The 16158-nt window shown below is 43.0% G+C and overlaps 1 protein-coding gene across 2 annotated transcripts in view; it reads left to right on the top strand.

The window, feature by feature from the left end:
• Positions 1-16158, top strand: part of MON2 (MON2 regulator of endosome-to-Golgi trafficking) — a 167628-nt gene that overhangs the window by 113530 nt on the left and 37940 nt on the right. The gene's annotated exons all lie outside the window — the stretch shown is intronic.

The raw sequence follows: 16158 nt of genomic DNA, 5'->3' as shown, positions 1-16158 counted from the left end.
CACCACTGCTCTGACCTCCTCTCCCACCCCACCCTACATTCCTCATACTGAAGCTCCCCCAACACTCCGCACCTTTGACCTTACTACCATCGAAGAAGTCTCCAAGATCCTCTCTGATGCCCGCCTCACCACCTGCCCCCTTGACCCTATCCCCACACAACTCCTACAACCTCCCTCCCCCTCCATCCTACGCTCCCTCACCCACATCTTCAATCTCTCCCTCTCCTCCGGCACTTTCCCTTCCCCTCTGAAACATGCACACATCACCCCCATACTTAAAAAGCCCTCCCTGGACCCCAATGACCCGAACAACCTCAGACCCATCTCCCTGCTCCCATTTACATCTAAACTCCTCGAGCGCCTAGTCTACACCCGCCTATGCTCTCACCTCAACGACAACAACCTCCTCGATCCCCTACAGTCCGGCTTCCGTCCCCTACACTCCACCGAAACTGCCTTACTCAAACTCTCCAACGACCTGCTAACCGCCAAAGCTAATGGCCACTATTCAGTGCTCCTACTCCTTGACCTCTCTGCGGCCTTTGACACAGTCGACCACCCCCTCCTCCTCAAAAAACTACACTCCCTCGGCCTCAGAGATTCTGCTCTCTCCTGGCTCTCATCCTACCTGTCACAACGCTCTTTCAGCGTTACCTATAATGCCACCACCTCCCTCTCACTCCCCCTCTCTGTTGGGGTCCCCCAAGGCTCTGTCCTCGGGCCCCTTCTCTTCTCCATCTACACCTCCTCCCTTGGCCAACTCATACACTCTCACGGCTTCAACTACCACCTCTATGCCGACGACACACAAATCTATCTCTCAACCCCCCACCTCACCCCCTCGGTCTCCGCCCGAATCACACACCTGTTGAGCGACATATCAGACTGGATGTCGCTCCACTTCCTTAAACTGAACCTCTCCAAAACCGAGTTTCTTGTCTTCCCTCCAGCCCGGACACCACCCCCCATTGACTTCTCCATCATGTCCAACAACGCCACCATCAAACCCGCCCCGCAGGCCAGAGTACTTGGTGTCATTTTGGACTCCAACCTATCCTTCCAGCCCCAAGTCCACTCTTTAACAAACTCGTGCAGACTCCACCTCCGCAACATCGCCAAAATCCGCACGTTCCTAACTCCAGAAACCACTAAACAGCTCATCCACTCCCTCATCATATCGCGACTCGACTACTGCAACTCCCTCCTCACTGGCCTGCCTCGCCGCTGGCTATCCCCGCTTCAGTCCATCCTGAATACGGCTGCCAGACTCATTCACCTTTCCAACCGCTCCGTTTCCGCCACCCCCCTCTGCCAATCCCTCCACTGGCTTCCGATTGCGCAACGGATCAAATTCAAAATCCTAACGCTGACGTACAAAGCTGTCCACCATACTGCCCCGAACTACATCACTGACCTAATATCCAAGTACCGCCCAGCACGCACACTCCGCTCCTCACAAGACCTCCTTCTCTCTAGTTCCCTGGTCTCCTCCTCCCATGCCCGCCTCCAGGACTTCTCCAGGGTGTCACCCATCCTCTGGAACTCCCTGCCCCAACCCATCAGATTATCACCTACTCTCCTCTCCTTTAGGCGCACCCTGAAAACCCATCTCTTCAGGGAAGCCTACCCCGCCCCCTGCTAACTTGCCGACCTCCTCCACTCTTCCTACCACTCCATCCCCCACAGCTATCTCCTCCTGTGCCACCATCCCCTCCCTCCTAGATTGTAAGCTTGAAAGAGCAGGGCCCTCGATCCCCTCATGTTTTGCATTGTATTGGTATTGTTCTGTCACATGTTCTGTCCCCCTTTGTAATGTACAGCGCTGAGCGAACTATTGGCGCTTTATAAATACTGAATAATAATAATAATAATAATAATAACACTTGAAGAGATTGAGTTCTGCAGTCACTTTTTCAGCAGTTGTTTTCTTATTCCCCGTCACAATTTTGCACAATGTCCTTTTGTTTCTTTCGGTCAGTTGACTATTTCAACTGTGCTTATGCTTATCATAATTGCTCATAATTTTTCCCAGAAACTGTATATGCCATCAAAACCTTTGATACTGTACCTCGTGACATGGCAAATAAATTGGCAAATTCAGTCACAGAGGCACCATCTAAGCGGGCACCATCAGTTTGCCCTCTTCGATGCTCAGTAAGCCCAGACATGACTCCGTATTATTAGCAGTGCACCCAGTGAATGACAGAAGTGAGACTTCCCACCTAATAGTTAGGTGTCTCATCACACAGCAGAAGCAAAAAAATGTTACATCACTCCTTCTTTCAAAGCAAAACATGCTGTCACTTTCACACCTGCAAATCATGTAGTGCTTCCGTTTTTTTTGTTAAACATATATATATATATATATATGTATGTATGTATATATGTATGTATGTATGTGTGTGTGTGTGTGTGTGTGTGTGTGTGTGTGTGTGTGTGTGTGTGTAAAATTTGGTGTTAGGAGGATTATGGTGTGGGGTTGTTTTTCAGGGGTTGGACTTGGCCTCTTAGTTCCAGTGAAGGGAATTCTTAAGGCATCAGCATACCAAGACATTTTGGACAATTTCATGCTCCCAACTTTGTGTGAACAGTTTGGGGATGGCCCCTTCCTGTTCCAACATGACTGCGCACCAGTGCACAAAGCAAGGTCCATAAAGACATGGTTGAGCGAGTTTGAGGTGGAGAAACTTGACTGGCCTGCACTGAGTCCTGACCTCAACCTGATAGAACACCTTTGGGATGAATTAGAGTGGAGACTGTGAGCCAGGCCTTCTTGCCCTACATCAGTGCCTGACCTCACAAATGTGCTTCTGGAAGAATGGTCAAACATTCCCATACACACACTCCTAAACCTTGTGGACAGCCTTCCCAGAAGAGTTGAAACTGTTTTAGCTGCAAAGGGTGAGCAAACTCAATATTGAACCCTACATACTAAGAATGGGATGCTATTATAGTTCATGTGCATGTATAGGCAGGCGTTCCTATACTTTTGGTGTGTGTTTTTTTGCGTGTGTGTGTGTGTGTGTGTGTGTGTGTGTGTGTGTGTACTGCTCAAAAAAATGAAAGGAACACTTTGAAAACATATCAGATCTCAATGGGGAAAAATATTGTGTTGGATAGCTATACTGATCTGGACTGGGTAATGTGTTAGGATCATAAGGATGTCCCATCGTGTGATGGAAATGAAAATTATCACCCTAGAGAAGACTGAATTCAGAGAGACCCCAAAAAAATCAAAATAAAAAAATGATGCAGCAGGATAGTCCATTTTACTGAAATTTCATTGCAGCAACTAAAAATGTTACTCAGTAGTTTGTATGGCCCCCACGTGCTTGTATGCCTGCCTGACAATGTCGGGGCATGCTCCTAAAGAGACAATGAATGGTGTCCTGGGGTATTTCCTCCCAGATCTGGATCAGGACATCACTGAGCTCCTGGACAGTTTGAGGTGCAACATGGTGGCATTGGATGGACCGAAACATGATATCCCAGAGGTGTTCTATTGGATTTAGGTCTGGTGAGCATGGGAGCCATTCAGTGGTATCAATTCCTTCATCCTCCAGGAACTGCCTGCATACTCTCACCACATGAGACCTGGCATTGTCATGCACCAGGAGGAACCCAGGACCCACTGCACCAGCACACAATGGGCCCAAGGATTTCATCTCGATACCTAATGGCAGTCAGGGTGCCATTGTCTAGCCTGTAGAGGTTTGTGCGTCCCTCCATGGAAATGCCTCCCCAGATCATCACTAACCCACCACCAAAACGGTCATGCTGAACAATGTTACAGGCAGCATAACGTTCTCCATGGCTTCTCTAGACCCTTTCACGTCTGTCACATGTGCTCAGGTTGAACCTGTTCTCATCTGTGAAAAGCACAGGGTGCCACTGTTGGACCTGCCAATTCTGATGTTCAATGGCAAATGTCAATCAAGCTCTATGGTACCGGGGAGTGAGTACAGGGCCCACTAGAGGACGTTGGGCCCTCAGGCCACTCGCATTGTCTGTTTCTGATTGGTCAGAGACATTCACGCCAGTGGCCTGTTGGAGGTCATTTTAAAGGGCTCTGGTAGTGCTCATCCTGTTCCTCCTTGCACAAAGGAGCAGATAGCGGTCCTGCTGATGGGTTAAGGACCTTCTCCGAACCTGTACAGCTCTCCTAGAGTAACTGTCTGTCTCCAGGAATCTCCTCCATGCTCTTGAGACTGTGCTGGGAGACACAACAAACCTTCTGGCAATGGCACGTATTGATGTGCCATCCTGGAGGTGTTGGACTGCCTATGCAGTCTCTAGGGTCCAGGTGTGACCTCATGCTACCAGTAGTGACACTGACCTTAGCCAAATGCAAAACTAGTGAAAAACAGTCAGGAAAGATGAGTAGGGAAAAAATGTCAGTGGCCTCCACCTGTAAATTCATTCCTGTCTTGGGGGTTGTCTCATTGTTTCCCATCTAGTGCACCTGTTGGTAACTTAATTAACACCAAAGCAGCTGAAACTGACCAGATCAATATCCCAGGAGTTTCATTGACTTGAAGCTTTACTTAAGCTGAAGCTGGTTAAAAAGTATTCCTTTAATTTTTTTGAGCTGTGTGAGTGTGTATGTATATATATGTGTGTGTGTTTTTTTATTTTACTTGGCATACACTTTAAGAATCATTTTTATTGGAAGAGGGTTCTGGACAAGCCTAACTTTGTGAAGCAAAGGTAACATTTGCATAGCAGAGCTCCATGGGCTTTAGAAGATTCAGTGTTCTTGAATTACGTTTATGGAGGGTTTTCTGCTTTCAGTGATGATCAAACATTTTTCCATTTTCTTTAATGAAAAGAGTTTCTTCAAGCCACCATAAACATAGAGCACAGTGTACCATCCTACAGTACTTGACTTTTTATACAGTTTGATCAGTAGTATGCAAGTGCCGGTTCACATATGCGGATTGGATGCAATTTGAACCGCATCAAATTTGCATGACATGTGAAATAACACTGCTTCCTATCGTGCCTGTTCACCTATGTCCGATACACTGGCAGTGCAGATTGAAAAAGAGTCCTGTCCGATTTCTGAGCAGTGCAGTCTGGTTCAGGTGCGGATTACAGGCTATTGACTTCTATGGGAACCATTTCTAAATTGCACGTCATCACTTGTAACCAGGATAAAATCCTGACCTGAACCTGATCTAATCCTGTCCTGAACCTGACTTGAACCAATGAATAGCTACCGTATCAATCAGATGTGAAACCTGAGCTTCAATCCACTCCACATATGTGTGAATATGTTCCAGACACTTTCACCCCAGCTACTCACCTAGGTGCAAACTTTCATCACAGCTTGTCCCAGCCACCAGTATTATGTGAGGAAAAAAAAAGAGAGCTGTACTTCAGTATAAGTTACTGCTGTGTAGTTTTAATTTACACGAGATGGCAGATAGTCCACCCAAGCTATCCTTCTGGGGAGGAGCTTAGGTGGACTGTTTGCAATCAGATGTGAATTAAACTCACCAATAAATGATTTTTGGAGTGCAGCTTTTTTACGGGTTTCTTTTTCTCTATCAAGATAGGTGATTCTTATATTTGGACATTCGATATTTAGATGTGTTTTTGTTTTTAAAATTTGAAATGTCTGACAATATTGTGTTGGTTGTTGCTTATGTTCTTCTTTTCCCTAAAATCTGTTAACTCAATGTGCTTTATTACTGTTTGTATATATCAACTTTAGCTAGCCCTGTTTCTCTCCTGTGTACACTAAGCAGACAGATTTATTAACGAACTGTAATAATTTAGACGTGTGGAGCTCATCTCTTCCTAAACAAAGTATTAAATGTCTCCCCAACTGAACAAATAATTGTTTCCTCAGAAATTCAGAAAATATAATTCACTGTAGTGTCGTTACACAAAGCTTGTCACTATATGTGATATGGTCTGTGCGGCATTATTTCAGTAATTACCATTTCGATAGTTCCTGTATAATTTATTAAAATGAGTGAGAACACAGCCCCAAGCAGAAGTGTGTAAAAGGAAGTGAGTTATTCTTATCAGTTATTTGTTCCCTAGCTAAAATTTATAGCTTACCATCTTTTCTTTTGAAACATAGGCGTGGTTGGATTAACTCATGCAGCATGCCACAATTGTAGAGCCAAAAAAATATACTTTTTCAAAAATTTCAATCATGGCATAATAATCCCAAACCCTGGTGCAGCCTTGGCATGTGGAAGTTGAGCTGAGAAGTTGTGCTGTCTATCACCATATTCACTTTCTCTGTGTCTATAGTCTAGAGGACTATATGGAGAAAGCTGAGGCTGGTAAGCACCAGCAGCCTGACTTATTGGCTGTGGTCAGTGCATTTCACTGCAGAAATCGCCCCCACCAGACAGCAAATAAATCAAGCCTCACATCCTTCCAGCCATAATGAAGCCAACTGCAAAATCTAGTAAGATAGTGTTTAGGCTTATTTTTTATATTTAAAGAGAAGTTTGTGATTGTAACAATAATCACAACCTTTAGCATGAGTCTACCCTACAATATACTAATTTGAATCTAGCCTAGCTAGGTCAGGAACTCCACAGTTTTCCACTACTGTAAATCAGTAAAGCTTTGTCAATAATCAGTTGATAGTGACAGGACAATGAAGATGACCCAGTACACTCAAAAAGTCTTCTGGATTCTCACTCAGATTTACCCTCCTGTCAAAAACCTCTCAGTGTTAGATTGGCAGCTCTGAGCTGTGCTGTAAAGCCTTATTGGCTCATAAAAGTGTCCCTCCCTCCCTCCACCAGTCTAAGCACTTCTGTGCAGGGAATTGCAGGAAACTAATTTATAGACCGATGCTGTATTAACCTGCACAACATTTTTTGAAGCTGAATAGTTCATTTGTATATAAGAAAATTGTGTAATTTTAAGTATAAAGAAATTGTGTAAAATTGGAGCCCTAATTTTTACTTCTAGTAAAATGGGTTTAGCTTTGTCTATCACTGCATCAGTCCAGAAGTTAAGGACCACAAAATGTAAATAAAACAGACATAATATCCGCAAAGCAATTTAAACTTTTGGTTTCTTTGGAATCCTGCTCTATGTTCGTGCAGTTCCCGTTACCTAAACAAGACCGTGAAAAGGATGTTTGTATTCCGTGCTTATTATGAGTTATGTTTCTGTGTGCGGTGATATAAACTGTCTGCTCTGTGAGAATTCACATACAATTCCACACAAATGGACTCAACATTCCTTCTAAGAGATAATATCGTCTTACAGTGCCAGATATATATACCTCCAAACACATTTAAACAATTTATTAATTGACCAACTTGTATAGGGAGTTCATGCTGCTATTATATACTTTCCTTTTATCGTAATGGCATTCAGCTTTGTCAAGAAATGCCATTATAATTTGCACATATGGAATTTTTCTAAATACAATTGGGATCTGTAGTGGACTGAAGAGCATTATGTTAAAATAGATGACACAAAGACTGTTTCATACAAACTGTTAGTAGGACCTTTTCCTGAATATGAAATTCAGTTTTAGGCACTGGTTCACAAAAAGGATGTTGTGGAACTGAAGACATTGCAGAGAAGGTACCTAAATGAACAAGAGGAATACAGGACAACAGTTATGAGGAAAGTGAACTCATTCTTTTTTTTCACCTTTGGAACAATTTGGGTGAAGACATCAATACATAAATGGTCCATATAGGAAACTTGTTTACTTTAAGGTCAGGGAAAAAGATGCAGTGGCAGTCTTTGTGCCCGGAGGAAGATAGATAAAAATGTGAAGTTGTCTTAAACAGAAGCTAACTCTAGCTACCTTGCTTTAAGGGTCTTATGCATTTATAAGTGCCAAAATCTAAATGGCTACAGAGATAACACTGCAGAGTGTTAACCCAGGGAGTGTCCAGTTTCTTTTTGTGATCAAGAATCTTTCTGTCTTAATTAGTTCAGGACACAGGCAAAAGTATTCATAGACCCTGGGTTATAGGCTTGTACCTTCAGGTGATTGGACACTGGCAAACTTTTGAGGACATGCCCACTGAGCGCCTCACCCATAACCCTACTCCACTCTGTGAGTCCTCAGATTTTGCTAGTGTCCTAACATAATTGACCTCTTCTACTTCACTGAGAGAGTCACCCATTGTGTAAACATTTTTATTCTATTATTTTTTCTTCAGTCAACTCCTCACTACCTTGTAATATCATAAGTAGAAGCAGTGCATCTGGATCATCGCAGCCTTTGTAAGCCTTGGAAGCCGAACTTGGACTGCACACTGTAGACACACAGCCTTTAATGTTGCTGTAGGCACTGGATCCCACATTGGCACTCGCCTTGGTACTGTCACAATCTAACGGTAGCTCTATGGATCCACAGTCTGGGATTCCCCAGGGCGCGGAGTCTAAGCCCCAGTCTGCTTGTTCACCAGAGCCCCTGATGGTGGGGATGGACTTGGAGCAGACTGAAACCAGGTCGCGGCCCCCGGGTACACCCAAACTGTAGTAGAGAGGACCGCTAGTGAAACGTAGCTGGGTAAGAGCCTGACATGAACAGGCAGGGAAGACCTGAGCGGTAAACGGATAGATCCGTACAGGATGGATGGATGCGGACACACCGTGAACCAAGTAGCGGAGTCAGACAGGCCGGGTCGGTAACTGTGGAGGCAGAACGGAATCAGAGCAGCAGACAAAGGATAGTTGGGTCACAGGCCAAGTTCAGCAACAGGAGGTCAGACGATCAGGAGCAGGCAGAAGAGTGGTCCAGAGGCAAGCCAGGGGTCAGGGCAGAAGAAGGTCAGCAGTAATCAGGAGCAGGCTGGGTTCAGCAACAAAGGTACACACACAGGATCAGGATACAAGCAGAGGATAAAGACCATACGGCAACTTGGACATTGCAATGGCCAATTTAAATAGCCCGCCCGGCGCCGACAGGCGCGCCTGGGTCCTAGTGCCTGCCCGGTGCCGTCATTGGTGACAGGCGTGCCTGGGTCCTAGTGCCTGCCTGTATGTCTTGTCGGGATCCAACGCATGCGCAGATTCATGCGCTGCGGCGATCTTCTCGTTCCCTGACAGGTACTTAGGACTTGTTCACGCTTGACTAAATTTCTAACTCTTGTCAAACGCTCCTATAGTGTTAGTATGGGTGTTAGGCATTAATAAGCTTTAGTATGGGCATTAGACCAGCTTTTTACAAGTATTAAAAACACTCCCCAAAGCCCTATGTGCAGTTTTAATGTGTTTTATAAACATTTTACAAGCACTAAAATCATACCACAAACACCTATAATAAACTGTAATGTTATTAATGCACCGCACCACGAATGCCCTGCAAACACCTACCAGCGCGTTTGTGAAGCATTACCATAGACTTGAATGAGAGCCGTTGAAGGCTTCAAACTTCTCCTAACTCGACATGAGGCTTCAATTTTAAAGCAACGTGATGCTAACACTTCATGTTTTAATAATGTGAACAGCCCTGTGTGCTGCCCATAGTATCATTTGTTTTCAGCGCCAGTGTGAACTAGGCCTACGTGCGATGCATGTAGTCAGCAGCATGATGCTATACAGGTTCTGGGCTGTGGTTCACTCCTATGGAACCCTGAAGACCCCTTTGGGGGTATGTCCACTGTGAAAGGTGAAACCTGGACTTTATATAGGAAGACAGGGTCATACTGTATCTGATCAATATTGTTAATCACTGGGGCAATATTTGAGTTGTATTCACTACGGTGTAAACCTTTCAAATATGGCACGAAAACTCAACTCAACTCAAATTTAACCATCTCTGCACTCTATTATACATCTCTGTATTCTAGTTCTATTTGAGACAAGCTAAAAGTGGTCTATTTGACAGAAGCAGAATTTGCTGTTTCTATGTTACAATTTCTTGTACAAATAACAGCCTTAAAGTGGTAGTAAACTCTTAAAAAAAAAAAAGGTTTCCAGCTGCAAGAGAATATCATAATGTGCTAGTATACATTGCATACTAGCATATTATGGAAGACTTACCTTGAAACCTCTAGTGGCGAGCTGTTACCGCTGCAGAGGCTTCTTCACCTTGTCTCGCTTCCAGGTTCACGGGCTGCGGCTGCTTAAATGACTAAGCCGCAATGACGTCACTCCCGCGCGTGGGAGTCTTGGCCACGGCACACAGCTCTGAAGGAACAGCATAGATATGCCATTCCTTCAGAGCTAATGCGCCAGTGAGCAGCTCCTGCTACTACAATATCTCCAAAACAGTGCACATTTAGGAGATATTAATTTTACCCACAGGCAAGCTTTATTATAAGCTTACCTGTAGGTAAAAATCAGCATCATAACTTTACTATGGCTTTAATAAAACCATCTTTGCAAATGGCTCAATTTTATTTCCTTTCATCCATTTCTCTATTGGAGCCGGATCCTGATATAACTGCCCTACATGAGGTAAACACAGAAGGGGATGAAGAGGACAAAACTATCTTGCCATGCTTCTTTGCGTACAAAGAGACCTGCAAACATTTTCAAAACATTTCCTGTCCATGAACAGAGAGAATGTGTAGTCCATGTAGCTGATCCTACCATAACAGTCTTAAACTAACATCTCACTGTGCCTAATGAAGATGTTCTTTTTTTTGCAAAGATTCTGCAAATAGAAAATTTGAGACACTCTGAAAGACTCTCTTTACTCTTGTAGGCACAGGAATCAGCTTTCACTGCCATTTCAGCATGTTAAACTGCAGCTAAGTAGATTAGGGCATTGAACAACTAACATAATGTTTTTCAGGATTGTGTTTAACAGAGAAATTACAACAGTTACCACCTACCCTGCTTTTTTGAGTGGATGCTCTAGAACAGGGGTGCTCAACTTTTCAAAGAGTGAGGGCCACTTAAGTGATTTGGTAACTGGTCGTGGACCACAATAAATAAAAATGTTTCTGAATTTCACATTTTTTTATTTAGAATAGCATAATGAACAATTTCCTTTGAATACCGGTAGGAGGAAGAGTAGGAGAGCTGGCTTTCAGTGGTTGCAGGAAGAAAATGGAGAGGATCAGTTCCTGTATATGTCCCTCCTGCACAAGGGTAAAACAGAATGTGACAGGGAGACCGACCCTGTAGTATGGGGCGGGGTCACCATTGGGACCAGTGGTTGGAGTGTGTGATAAAAACATGTTTTACCCCCCAAACTGCAAATGTAAATGAGCCCTTACTGTCATATGCCCCCTATAAGGGTGCTTTCACACTGATGCGCTGTTGTTTACCTACATCACGGGTGCAGTGCAGTACAGCTGCAGATTTCCTGCAGGTTAGCTCCTCTTTGCCATAGACTTCTGTTAGATCTTGCAGTTGTGGTATACTTTCGGAAAGTACACCAAAGCTCCTGCATCAGGATTTTTGGTTCACTTGCAGAAAGCGCACCAAACTAGTTAGATACAATAGAAGTGCGCTTCCCTGGTTTGAGGTCAAGAACCACATCTGGGAACTCTGAGGGCCACAGGTTGAGCATCCCTACTCTAGAACATGTCATAGGATCACTATCCAGAATGGCTAATCTCCATTCATATGCGCAGAGTGTTGTGGCTAAAGGCTTCAACAGCTGAAGCTGCCTGTAACATGGAAAAAAAAAGTCTTTGTATTCCTTTTTAAGGAAGATCTTTATTTGGAGAGACACTTGGCCAATTCATCAACGCTGTCACAGGAGGGAAGGTTTTACTCCCACAGGAAAATATCCAACCCCCCCCCCCCTCCTCAGCAGCCTCTACCTCCTGAAAACACCTAATAGCCTCACCCAGGATTTAAAACCTAGGTTCAGACCTTTATTTCGACACAAGGTCCTAGCACCTCTTCTCGCTCTTCTCAGAACTCAGAGCATCCAGCTCACAGACTATATAGACAACTTTCTCCTGAAGGATTCATCTCCCATCCAGCTGTTAGTGAACATTCAGAGGACAACCCAGACTTTCAGGTGGGTGATCAGTTTCACAATATCTGCTCTCCAGCTTTCTCTTCACCTGGAATACTTGTGGCTGGTCCTGGACATATCCCAAACAAAGGTTTTCCCTCCAGAAAAGAAAATTGTTTCTCTCAGCACCCATGCTTGAAAACTGAGATCAAAGAGACATTACACAATGAGATTTTCCATGAGCATTCTAGACCTCATGGGAGCCTCCATCGAGGCAGTACCAATATCATTCAAGAAATCTCCAACACAACATCTCATCAACGTGGAACAGTCATGCTCCCTCTCTCGACCTACCCATTCTCCTGTCCAGCCAAGCAAGGGACTCTAGCCACCATGAAATAAATTGCACATTTATTTCATGGTGGCTTGGTTAACGTGCAGGTGTTCATCTCTCCATATGGTCTAGGATTAGAAGGTCTTAGCCTATCATTATTATACCATACTGACCTCACTTCGTTGACTCTATCTGTATGCTTTCTATTTGGTGGCCCACTCCATCCACAGCTCCCAGGTAAGACAGTTCCAGCGTAGCCTTTCCATGGCACCTGCTATTTATTTATTACAGGTACTTATATAGCGCTGTTTTTCTTTATTTTATTCATTTACAATGTAACTATACGTTTGCATGTGCTGTAATATATGCTACTGAAGGTGTTGTCAAATTCCTAAAAGTAACCTCTTAATAGGTTTTTGTAAGTTTTATTAGTTTACCTGTTAAGACAAATTTGTGGGGGAAAGAGGGGAACATTCACTTTATATGGTGCAGATGTGCCAAAATGCAGAATACATAATTCAGCCAATTTCTTCTGAGTAATTGTAATTTTTTTTTACAAGTATGGCTAGCCTTAGTGTCTGACATTATATAGCATAACCTTCTGTGCAGCTGGATCTAAGTAGGCAACTGATGAATTGTACACTAATGCAGACATGTGTAGCTGGCATTTTTCATGTAAAGAATGTGTGGCAGAAAAAAAAAATACATGCATTGCAGTTTTTTTCCACTTTCCCGTTGGGGATTAATAGTAGGCTATTTGCCCTTATAAGATAGGCCCTTATTGAGAATATACAGTGCTCAGCATAAATGAGTACACCCCAAGAGATTTGTCAGAAAGTCTTTACTCTCCTTTTCAGATTCAACATTTTCTATGGGACACTATACTACAAAACACTCCCACAAATGCAATCCATTGATTGCAAACACGATTTGTTAATTTGCACACACAAAAAAGTATTTTTTTCTTACAAATTCATTCAAGACCATGTTGCAAAATGAATACACCCCAATGAAAGTCTTAGGAGCAAAGCTAAATTTTAGACAACAAAATCCTAATTAACAAGAATTCAACTAGAGGTGAGTCTAATTATTTATTAAACAGGTGTCCAGCAGACAGTTGATTATAAAAGGGCGTTACTTAACACAGAAAACCCCTTCCCATTTCATGCTTTCAGGCACGACACGGAAAAGAAATGTCACAAGGCCTGAGAGAAAATAATTTCTCTACACAAGAAAGATGAAGGCTACAAGTAGATCAGCAAAGCTTTACTTATCAGTCAGAATACTGTAGCAAAAGTGATACAAAAATTTAACAAAGATGGAACTGCAACCATCTCACAGAGATGTCCAGGCCATCCACAGAAGTTAACACCTCGACAGGAGCATCTTCTGATGAGAAGGGTTGAAGAAAATCACCATGCAAGTTCACTGCAGTTGGCTAAAGAAGTAGAAAGCCAAACTGGGGTGATTGTTTCCCCGTGACACAATACAGCGTACACTGCAGAGGAATGGCATGCATGGGTGTCATTCATGAAGGAAGCCTCTCCTAAAGCCCATGCAAAACAAGCCCGCGTAGAATTTACCAAGGCCCATGCTGAACAAGAAGACTACTGGGACTCTTTACCATGCAGTGATGAGACAAAGATAAATGTTTTTGGAACTGATGGCTTCAGAACTGTATGTATAAAGGTGAGGAGTACAAAGAAAAATGTATGGTGCCTAGAGTAAAACATGGTGGTGGCAGTGTCCTCCTTTGGGGCTGCATGAGTGCTGCTGGTGTCGGGGAGCTGTATTTTATTGATGGTATCATGAATTCACAGATGTACTGCAATATATTGAAAGAGAAGATGCTACCGTCACTCCATACTGTTGGTCGTCGTTCACTTTTCCAACATGACAGTGATCCAAAACACACATCTAAGGCCACTGTCACGTTTCTGAAAAGAAGAACAGGGAGAAAGTGATTCAGTGGCCAAGTATGTCTCCTGATCTGAACCCAATCGAACACCTATGGGGAATTCTGAAGAGACAAGTTGAGCATCCCTCTCCATCCAGCATCCAAGCTTTAGCTAAAATAAGTCATTCTTGAAGAATGGAAAAAGATAGATATAGTAGTTTTTGTTGTGGGTTGTATTCATGTTTGCATCAACTAATTTAGTAAAACTGAAGATTTTTTAATCTAAGTTATGGTATTAACCTTACTATCATGTAATCAGCTAAACAAATGTTCTGTAAAACTCAGTTTTTTCAAAGTTTGGAAATCGTTCTTGTGTTCATTGAGATATAGATTAAAATATTACTTTTCAAAAGGGATGTACTGATTTATGCTGAGCACTGTACATTGAAAGATGTGTCAATTACACATCCAGAATATCAAAATAATGTTTTGTTTTTTTTTGCCTCTGTCTGAAAATGGTGGGTGCCTGGCTTTTTCTGACCATAGTTATTTAGAAATCAATGGCCTGGTACAATGGTTCAGTGACTGAAGTAACAAAAAGTCAGTACTTCTGATTTGCAGATGATCAGCTTGGCAGCCAGGCAACAAGCAGAAAGAAAAGTCAGCATTTACTCTTTCTGTATGTCTGTCAGCACACGTTTGCTTTAAACCTGCAGATCATAATTAGCTTTGGAGTTGCTATCTTCTCAGTTTTACACACTGCATTTCTTTTTTGATTAAAAATTAACTTTGTTCATAATTAAATTTGGGTGGAATCTAAAATCCCAGACTGTTTTTCTAATAGATTCTACAGTATGAGCTGTACACCATGCCTCCTAAGTGCATTGGTTGATGTTGTAAGAGTCCATTTCCAAGGAAAGTGTCAGGCATTGTTAACTGATGACAGTTCAACCACGTGATGCATATTTTCTGCTTGATTCAATAGACAGAAGGGTTGTGGTTGTTGCATCATGCTGTTGACTGGGTTTTAGTTATTGCAGCCACTTTTTCTGCTTTTCATTTTATTATATTTACAGATGAAAGGTACACTCCAGTCACAATTGAAAACTAAGCTTTTCAGTCAACCTGTCATGGGGTTAATCAAAGCAATGGAACTGCATCAAGGTAGCAGACTTCAGTGCCATATTGCACCCTTATTTCTTCTGATATCTGTACATAACCACAGCTCTACATACTGTACATTAGTTGCATAAAAACAGCGTGAGCATCATTTGATTTATTTATCTGTTTAACTGGTGTAATGCATTCAAAGGAAACTATAGTGGTTTTATTTGAGATTTTTTTTCTTTCATCTATTTGAACAGATTTGATTCTATTTAGTGGTTGACTTTTATTATAAGGCTTTCTTTATGAGAGGCAGGACGGAGTTGAATACCTCTTCTGCGTCACAGTCTAACACCACCAGACTTCTAACTAAAGCTAGCCCTACACAATTAGAATTTCATGCTGTTTCTATACACTATATTGCCAAAAGTATTGGAACACCCCTCCAAATCATTAGATTCTGGTGTTCCAATCACTTCCGTAGCCAAAGGTGTATAAAATAACCACCTAGACATGCAGACTGGTTCTACAAACATTTGTGAAAGAATGGATTTCTCTCAGTAGCTCAATGAGTTCAAGCGTGGTACCGTGATAGGTTGCCACCTGTGCAATAAGTCCATCTGTGAAATTTCCTTGCTACTAAATGTTCCATGGTCACCTGTTAGTGGTAATATAACAAAGTGGAAGCAACTGGGAACAACAGCAACTCAGCCACGAAGTGGTACGTCATGTAAAATGACAAGAGGGCCAGTGCATGCTGAAGCAAACAGTGTGCAGAAGTCGCCAACTGTCTGCAGAGTCCATAACTAAAGACCTCTAAACTTCGTGTGGCCTTCAGATTAGCACAACAGTGCGTAGAGAGCTTCATGGAATGGGTTCCGTAGCCGAGCAGCTGCATCCAAGCATTACATCACCAAGTGCAATGCAAAGCGTCAGATGCAGTGGTGTAAAGCATGCCGC

The sequence above is a fragment of the Staurois parvus genome, unplaced genomic scaffold (genome assembly GCF_062004578.1).
Source record: "Staurois parvus isolate SC_StPar_1 unplaced genomic scaffold, SC_StPar_1.0 ptg000025l, whole genome shotgun sequence".
NCBI classification, from domain to species: Eukaryota; Metazoa; Chordata; class Amphibia; order Anura; family Ranidae; genus Staurois; species Staurois parvus.
This window is presented reverse-complemented; position numbering and strand designations above follow the sequence as displayed.